We start from the raw sequence: 9,257 nt of genomic DNA on the forward strand, positions 1-9,257 counted from the left end.
TGTATAAGATTATTTACTACATTACTTGTAAATCATCTTTGTATACTTTCGAACTTATAGTTGTTGCCCACCGGAAGCGATCAAGGATCACGGGCCTTCGAGTAGGAGTCGCCTTAGGCTCCGAACGAAGTAAAATCGACCTGTGTCTTTGTGTTGTTTTCTTTATCTATTCTGCTGTGTTTTGTTTTTTACTCCGATAAACGAACGAAATAGCCGCGAGCGCTATTCACCCCCCTCTAGCGCGGTCTCGATCCAACAGAAGCTATATGACTCAGAAACTTTATGATGGACTTAGATAAGGTTCCTGGTATGCCCAAAATTATTACAATGTATTGTGATAATAAGTGGTGCAGTAGCAAACTCGAAGGAACCACGAGCACATAATGCAAGTAAATACATAGAGTGCAAGTACCACCCAATACGAGACATCGTATAACGAGGAGAAGTTGTAGATGTCTAGATTGCATCAGATGATAACCTGGGAGAACCTTTTACTAAGGCCCTTAAGGCAAGAGCTTTTGATGGGCATGATGAAGGGTTGGGAATTAGATGTATGGAAGGGTATATGGCAGCATAATCTTTTAGTATACATGGGTGATTGTTAGTGTGTATACCAAAAGTCTAACTTTTTGTATAAACATCAAAGAATCACAATGGTCAAATGTCTACATTTATATGTTAAGTATAGTTGTTCAATTAATTTGTATTGTAGATAACATGGTGTGTGATGTCACATACAGAAGATCATGTTATAAGTTCATTACAAATTATAAACAATAGCTCACGACTAAGATGGATAGGAACAAACCATTGGAATAGTGGTAGTGTAATTTGGTATTAGTTTATCTTGACTATAAAATTACACTTGTACACTCTGAGTGTATTGAGCATGACCATTTCAGGTAGTTTCTTTTTACTCTGACTAAATAAAAGAACAATACCTCTGTTATTATGGAAGTGTATGCTCTTAATCCTAATATAATAACAAGCACATATACTTAATATTTATTTCCTTGATTTATCAGAGGGTGCCATTTAGTTCGATAAATCAATAAGCCCAATAAGTTGGGAAATAAAATTATTTATAGTGTGTGTTATTGATTATAGAAGGAAACTGTGTCCTAGGAATCTATGTTGATAATGTCCCTAAGAGGAGCTCATAAGAATTATCATGTAAACCCTGCAGGTGGACTTAGTCCGACATGACAATAAGGTTGAGTGGTACTACTCTTGGACTAAGATATTAATTAAAGTGAGTTGTCAGTAACTCATTTAATTAGTGGACATTCGACATCTTAAACATAGGGAGATTAACACACTCATGATAAGAAGGAGCCCATATAGTAATATGGGATTGGTGCGGTAATTGAATAATAACTCTTTAGTGGAATGAGTTATTATTGATGAACTCGAGTTGGGTGTTCGGGGAGAACACGGGAAGCTTAAGTTCATTGGAAGACCAAAACCAATTCCTCCTCTCGGTCCCTATTGTAGGCTCTTATTTATAAAGTATTATACCCACCTATACCCACCTTCTTACCTACCTTAAGGTGGTCGGCCAAGCCTAGCTTGGAGCCCAAGCTAGGGCCGGCCAAACCAAGGAGAGTTGGATCCAAGGTGTGGCCGGCCCTAGCTTGGAGTCCAAGCTTAGGCAGTCGACCACAATAAATTAAAAGGATTTTATTTTTTAAAATCTTTCCTTATGTGGAAGCCATGTTTTTAAAAGACAGTTTAAAATTTAAATCTTTCCTTTTATAGCTTTCTACAAAAGGTTAAGAGAAAGGTTTGATATCTTTCCTTATTTGTAGTTAAAAGGAAGATTTTAATTTTCGATAAAACTTTCCTTTTATAAAACTATCCTCATGATTTTAAAAGAGAGTTTTAAAATTAAATCTTTCCTTTTATAGCTTTCTACAAAAAATTAAGAGAATGATATCTTTCCTTATTTGTAGTTAAAAGGAAAATTTTAATTTTAGAGAAAACTTTCCTTTTTGTAAATCATCCACATGTTTTAATAGAGAGATTTTAATTTATAAAAGTTTTCTTTTATAACCAACCTTGAAGGGAATTTTTAAAAGAGAAATTTTTATTTTTAAAATTTCCGGAAACAAATTAGGAAGTTTTAATTTTGTGTTTAAAACTTTCCTTGTTTGGAGGGATTAAGGTGGCCAACCATATATAGTTTAATAGGAAATTTTTATTAAACTTTCCTTTCATTGGCAAGGAGAATAAGGAAGGTTTTATTAAAACTTTCCTTATTTACCAAGGCCATGGAATATAAACGAGAGGGTAGAGGTGCCTCACCTAACAACAACCACAATATCTCTTCTATTCCTTGGTTGGTGGCCGACCCTCTCTTCCTCCTCTTCTCCTATTCTTTTCCTTTGTGGCCGGCAGCATCTTCATCTCAAGGAGCTTGGTGGTGGCCGGATTTTGCTAGAGGAAGAAGGAGAGATAGGAGGCTTTGTTTCTTGCATCCCTTGGAGCTTGGTGGTGGTGGCCGAACCTCATCTTCTCTTGGAGATTTTGTGGTGGCCGAAACTTGCTTGGAGAAGAAGAAAGCATGGGTGGATTCTCATCTCGGTAGATCGTCACCCACACGACGTCCAAGATAAGAAGAGGAATACGAAAGAAGATCGTGAGATCTATAAGCTATAAAAGGTATAACTAGTTATTAAGTTTTCGCATCAAAACTAGTTCATCCTTTTTGTTTAGATCTTGAAATACCAAACACAAGAGGCTAGTGATTCTAGGTTTCGGATTTGTGATTCGAATTTGTGTTTCTTTTATTTTTCGATCTTGTGATTCGATTGTTCTTTTTGGTTAAACCTGGAGTTACTATAAGGAGATTAAATATTAAATTTCCTTGAAAGGCTTTGTCGAGGCAATGGTGGATGTTCCCATACCCAAGAAGGCCAAGTGCCTCGCCATGTTTGACATGGGAGCCGATCTCTGAAATAACTATTTAATCAAATTTTGAACATGGGTGGATTTGGATCAATAATATTAAGTATCGTTTGCGATCCAAGTCTAAACCTCTAAGAACAGATAAGTTAAATTTGGAATCAATAATGTTAAACTCTGTTTGCGATTCCATATTTAATTTTTAAAGAACACAATAGGTTGTTAGAAAAGGTTTAAGACTTGTACAAAATTTTTGTACAGGGAAACTAGTACGATATTCCAAGTAGAAACCAACAGGGAGAAGAACACCCGACGCTGACAATGGGGTTCCTGACAGCCGACATAGTGTCAACGTCGACAATACGGTAGAAGGGAGAGCGAGGAGTGACATAGGCTTTAGTTGCTCGAGAACAACAAGTGGCCCTTGGTTGGGTCCTGCATGAAAGGGGGAAAAAGGTGGTGTTGATCGACAGTACCCTCGATGACCGGTGATGGCTGCACCATTGGTCGGCGATGAAGTGGAGATGGGGGAGAGAGATGGTGCAATTGGGATAAAGCAAGGATCCCAATTGATGCAATTCGATTGATAGCATTTCCTTTCAGTATCAAGGATAAAGCAAGGACTTGGTTATATTCCCTCCATCCTCAAAGCATCACAAGTTGGAAACAATTGGAGAAGTAATTTCTAGATCATTTTTTCCCTCAAAGTAGAACAATTTATATGAGGAATTGCATCATAAATTTTGCTCAGGCATATGGAGAATCATTAATTGAAGTATGGGACAGATTCAAGAGTCTACAAAGACAGTGCCCTCATCATGGTTTAAAAAAATTGTTGACCCTGCACATATTCTATAGGGGAATTTCTTTCTCAGATAAGTGTTTGTTAGATTCATCAGCTGGAGGTTCTTTTATGGACAAGAGTGTAGACGAAACATATACATTGATTGATCAAGTAGCATTGAACCTCCATGAATGGTCAAGCAAAAGTTGGATGGAATCTCCCTCAGAAATTCAAGAAGTACAAGCCATATATACAAGAGAGCCTGTCAAACAAAATGTAGTTCAACCACCCAAGAATGTTGAAATTCACAAGTCATAGAATGAGGAGTTCAAACATTTGGGGGAAAAGATTATAGCATAGTTTCAAAATGGTTCAAGGAAGACCTTCCTCCTACATAGACAAGATCTAGTGTAAATGATAATGATATTAAGTTAAGAAGTGGCAAGAATCAAGAAGAACTTCTGAAGAAAGATTTGTTTAGAATTAAGGAGAAGAACAATAGAAGACCTCAAGAACTCAGTTCCATTATTCCAAGTGTTAGTTAGAGCCCTAGAGCCAATCATTTGATGATTGTATTATGGACTTGTTGTATCATATTCTTATTTAAATAAAGGCATTTGCTTTTGGTTATTATACTTACATGTATTGGTGCCAAATAAAATAAGTATAATAGCGTCCTTGAGTAGAAGGTTCTCACCTATATCAATCGGTTAGTTGAACCGATAGTGAGATGATATAGGGAACACTACTCTTAATCATTCCTAGTCGAGTATTAACATTCAGGGACAATGTTAATACAATAAGACTAGCATGTAGGTCAACTCGATGACTTTATCTCACAAGTCATGGATATAGAGATATCAAGTTGACACATGGGTATGCATTGGAGAATGTATACTGAATGACCCGCTATGAGAAAGTATCATGGATCGTTATATGAGTGTCATATACTTTCTCATGTGGCTATTAGTATGACTACTAGTCCTTAGACCTAAAGTCACCATGGATCCCTACATAAGGAGTTATGTACTTTGGTTTCCTCAAACGTCACCCGTAAATGGGTGGACTATAAAGGCGATTACTGGGTATGTAACGAATTATGCAGAGGGATGTGAGTGATGTAGATGAGATCTATCCCTCCTATATGACGGGAGCGACATCAATATTCTTAATAGAGTGAGACCACGAAGTGCATGGCCATGCCCAAATGAGTCAATATTAGATATTGAGCTCATTTGATTTAGTGAGTCTACATGGAGTTCAAGATTTAGATTGGTCAAAGGATGACACGGTTATGCCTCACATTGATCAATCTAGATGTCTAGGATAGAAGGACACTTGTCATATATTGTGAGGAGTCACAATTAGTAGTCACAAGGTGATGTTGGATCTCAACATTCTTATAACTTGGGTAGTAATGATGTGTTGCTAGATACCGCTCATTACTTATGCTTCTAAATGGGTTTAGGAGCATTTCCAACGTTATAAGAACCTATAGGGTCACACACAAAGGGAAATTAGATGGAGATTAGGTTCATTTGATGAACCTAAAGGATTAGGTTCATGTGATGAACCAAATTGGATTAAGAGTAACCGAAATTATACTAATTGAGTTGGACTCAATTTGGTTCATGTGTTAAATGAGTCTAATTTGGACTTAGACTCATTGAATCAATTTAATTCAATGAATAGAGATTCATTAAATTAAAATTGACTTGAACCAATGGTTAGATTTGATCAACCATGGGAGAGAAGTGGTCAAGTTTGACTTGACTTGAGAGGAAGATGTAGAGTCAAGTTTGACTTGACCATTTGCCACCTCATTGGTGAGTTGGCAAGAAGTGGACCAATGATGATGCTCCACATCATCATGGTTACTTAAGTGAGATGCCACCTCATGGGAGTTACCAAGAGTTGTGACTCTTGGTATCCCATGGAGGTTACAATCTCCACTAAAGTGGCCGGCCACTTTGATTTCATGTGGTGAGTTTTTCATTTTTGGTGGTAACTCCCATCTTCTTCCTCTCTAGCTTTCTTCTTGCTCTTCCTCTCCTCCATTACTGATCTCTAAGGTTGCTAGCACATCCTTAGAGATTTTTCTCCATCTATTGCTTGTGTGGATACACATAGAGAAGTGTCTACTTTGACACTTTCGAGATCCGGCGAACCGAGGACAAGCAGGATTGCGAAGGGCTTCGCATCAAGGGTATATTCCTTTTCCTTTGTAGATCTACTGTAGATCGAGGTTTAGAAACTCGTACTCGTAAGTTTTCGAAAGTTTTATCTTCGCACGGATCTGGTGGCGGGGGTTTCGGGGTTTCCGCGACGTGAAAAAGCGGTTTTCGCGGCCCGAAAGACCCAACACCAAGAAGTTCCCAGAGGCCACAAGTACCTTTTCCTCAACGGTTGATGACACCAACACCAGATAAGCAAGTTGGACCACCTCTGCAAGCTCAAAGGGAATATGGAAAAAAGGAAGTACCTTTCCCAAGACCTTCACTAAGGGTTCCTTTTCCACAAAGGTTAGTGAGGGTCAATGAAAATGAAGACCTTGGCAAATTCTGTAACACTAATATGGTTGAGTGTAGATTTCTGGTTGTATATGAAGATGAGAACTCTTCAGATAAGGATTGTGATGATAATGCAGTGGATAACAAGTTTTCAGATTTACCTTCTGGGTTTACAAGGTGTTATGATGAAATTGAATTTTCAGATGATGAATGTCATGTGATAGATCAACTTAAAACTGCAAATGAAGTTAGTGATCCTTTTATAGATGATTCTCCCACTAAGGAAATTGATGTTAGTTTATTTTTTTATGCTTGTGTTGATGATGATGTTATGAAAGGAAGTATAGGGAGCTGTGTTGTGGAAGCAGCATCTCAAGAATCACCTCCTTTATCCACGCAACCTTCTGAGATTATGAGAGTTGCAAGGATTGAACATGTTGTGGACCAATGTGTTGGGACTTGTGCAATAAAAGCAAAGGCCCAAGAATCACCACTTTTAAAGGCACCACCACTTGAGCCAGAGCTAGACTCAATACAAGATTCAGAAGTCACATCCACATGTTTAGAACTTTCAGGTATCTCTCAGCAAAGCAAGGTTAGTATCTTTTGTGATCTTTTAAAAAATTTCATAGATGTACCAATAGTAGATTTTGATGGATGTGATTCAATTTATGATACATAATCAGTTCATCTTAATAAGGTTCTAGTTCTATCTAATATAGCATGCTTGGGAGAGGTATGTTTTCTTTTGGGTGTGCAGATTTTTAGAGGGCCTATAATTGGAAGCTCAATCTGAACCGTATTCGACCTCCTGAAAGAATGTCCAAGAAGATGAAGATGGAGAGAGGGATTCTTCACTTTTTGATGAAAGCTCCCTCCATAATAAGAGCCCTTGGTAAAAGGGTGATGAAATATCTTACCCCTCCAAGAGTGAGATTTAGATGAATCTAATGAGGTGGTCGAGCTAATGACCTTAAACAAGCACTTCTTGGGAGGCAACCCAAGTTCAATCTTGATTTTATTCATGTTTTTAGTTCCTTTCTAGTTTCATTTCTTTCCTCATAATAAGCATGTATTCTCTACTTAATTTTCGTTGTTAATTTTCTTTTATAGGACTCAAAGATTAGGAGGAGTGCAATTACATGATGGAGAAGTTAATGACATGGGCATTTGGCACACATCCTTTGGTAACCTCTCTTACTTTTAATCTCCTCCACGTTGTTTTTAATTTTTATTGGAACAATGTAAAGTTTAAGTCTGGGGGGATGCATTAAATGCATTTGATTTAGTTTAGTTTTTGTTTATTTCTTTTGCATAATAAATTTTTCCTAGTTGCATCATTCATCACATCATGATTGTTTGTTCATTAATGTAAAATACTAGCACGTTTCACCTAGATATTTATGTTGTGTGATTTGGTATGCTAGTATGCTTATTGATCTTTATTTTCCTATCCATAGTAGCATGAAGTGAGCATTATTATTACTAGAAGAATTTGAATGTTGGCCTAGTTTTAGGATCTCTTCACATTATGCATATTATGCTTGACTTTGATGGTAGATATTTTTGAAAATAGTCATGATTCATAGAACTGGACTAGTACTCTTGCTTCTATGGTGACCTCTCAACTACATTTTGGTTACTGGATAAACTCAGATCATGTAAGCTCATTTGAAAAAATCAATCCAAAAAAAAAAATCAGAGTTTGTTCAAGTTTGATACTTTTCAAACATTAAAAAAAAAAAGGAAAAAAATAAGGGCTAAAAAAATAGTTATCGTAAGTGGAAACTAGCAATTCATCCCTTTTAGATCGAGTTAGGTTACTAGGGAAATAAATGCTATGTTTTTCTTGATACTGAGTATTCCTTTGAGACCTTGTGTAGATGATGCATAGTATTTTTGAGGGGAACGAATTTTGCGTGTGACAGGTAAGTGCTTATCGTCGGAAGTAAGAGGAACATGGTTAAATGAAAAATTAATTAGGCTTAGAGATTGACATTTGAGAAAGTTAAGTGTTATGAACCACAAGTGCACAGATTCGTCGTCAGTAATAAAAATATCGATCCCATAGGGATTGGTTATAAGCACTAGCAATTATTCACTAATGGTTAGCTAGACTACCAATGGTTGTGAATAGTCTAAGGAAAAAAAAGTCGGGAAGAAGAATCGAGAGCTGGTGAGTCGAAGTGTTCACTTGGTTTTGAGGAGTTCTAGGAGGTCGGTTTCGTTGTGATGGTATTGATGTGTCACGTTTTATCCTACACTCGCTGTCCTTTAACATGCAATTGTCGAAAGCTAAAGAGGCTATTCTTAAGTACCAGAATAAAGAAGGACCCTAAGAAGTCCTGTTACAATTTACCTTTGTCACTAGAGCACCTCGACAAATCTTGAGGACACGACCCTAATTGGTAAGTTAAGAATATTAGTTAAGAACTAAGTTTGGTCTCTCGCTTCTTTGAGGAGAATTTGCCTCTCCTTTCAAGGAAGTGTCCTAGATGTCCGTGAACGGGTTACCCTTGTCATTAGGGCCCCTCGGGTGTACGATCTAGGGATAATCCCTCTACGAGGTTAATAGGTTCTACATAATCAAGCAACATGCAATTGAGACAAAGCATGAAAGATCATCCAATGAGTATAAGCATAATACGAGTTTTACATCAAACCGAACCACAACTGCTCCCTAGTCCTAGAACAAAGGATCTACTCCATAAGTGTCAGAGAAATACCCAAAGACATAATGTAGATAAACATACAATCTTCAGACACGAAGAAAGAAAGAAAGAAGATGCTTATCCAATGACGACGAGTGACCTTCGAATCCAATTCTCTACTTCTGGAGTCGATATGGTGGTGGAAGATCGCTAGACGGAGGTCCAAGATGGCGTGGGATGGCTTCAAGATGTTTCTCCAACTGACAGCTCACTTCCCCCACTCCCCCCCTTGAGAAAAAGGGTTAAAACCCTTATGTAGACTAGGGTTCGATGTTGGGATTTCGGGCCGCAAAAACCACTTTTTCGCATTGTGGAAACCCCGATTCCCATGCCACCGGATGCGTGCGA

At 37.6% G+C, this 9,257-nt stretch overlaps 1 non-coding gene across 1 annotated transcript; it reads right to left on the minus strand.

The window, feature by feature from the left end:
* Nucleotides 1–3,623: 3,623 nt before the first annotated feature.
* Nucleotides 3,624–3,729, minus strand: LOC122003184. The gene has a single exon (XR_006117847.1). It is a non-coding gene; the product is annotated as a small nucleolar RNA R71 (small nucleolar RNA).
* Nucleotides 3,730–9,257: the final 5,528 nt, after the last annotated feature.

This window comes from Zingiber officinale, chromosome 7A (assembly GCF_018446385.1).
Source record: "Zingiber officinale cultivar Zhangliang chromosome 7A, Zo_v1.1, whole genome shotgun sequence".
Taxonomy (NCBI): domain Eukaryota; kingdom Viridiplantae; phylum Streptophyta; class Magnoliopsida; order Zingiberales; family Zingiberaceae; genus Zingiber; species Zingiber officinale.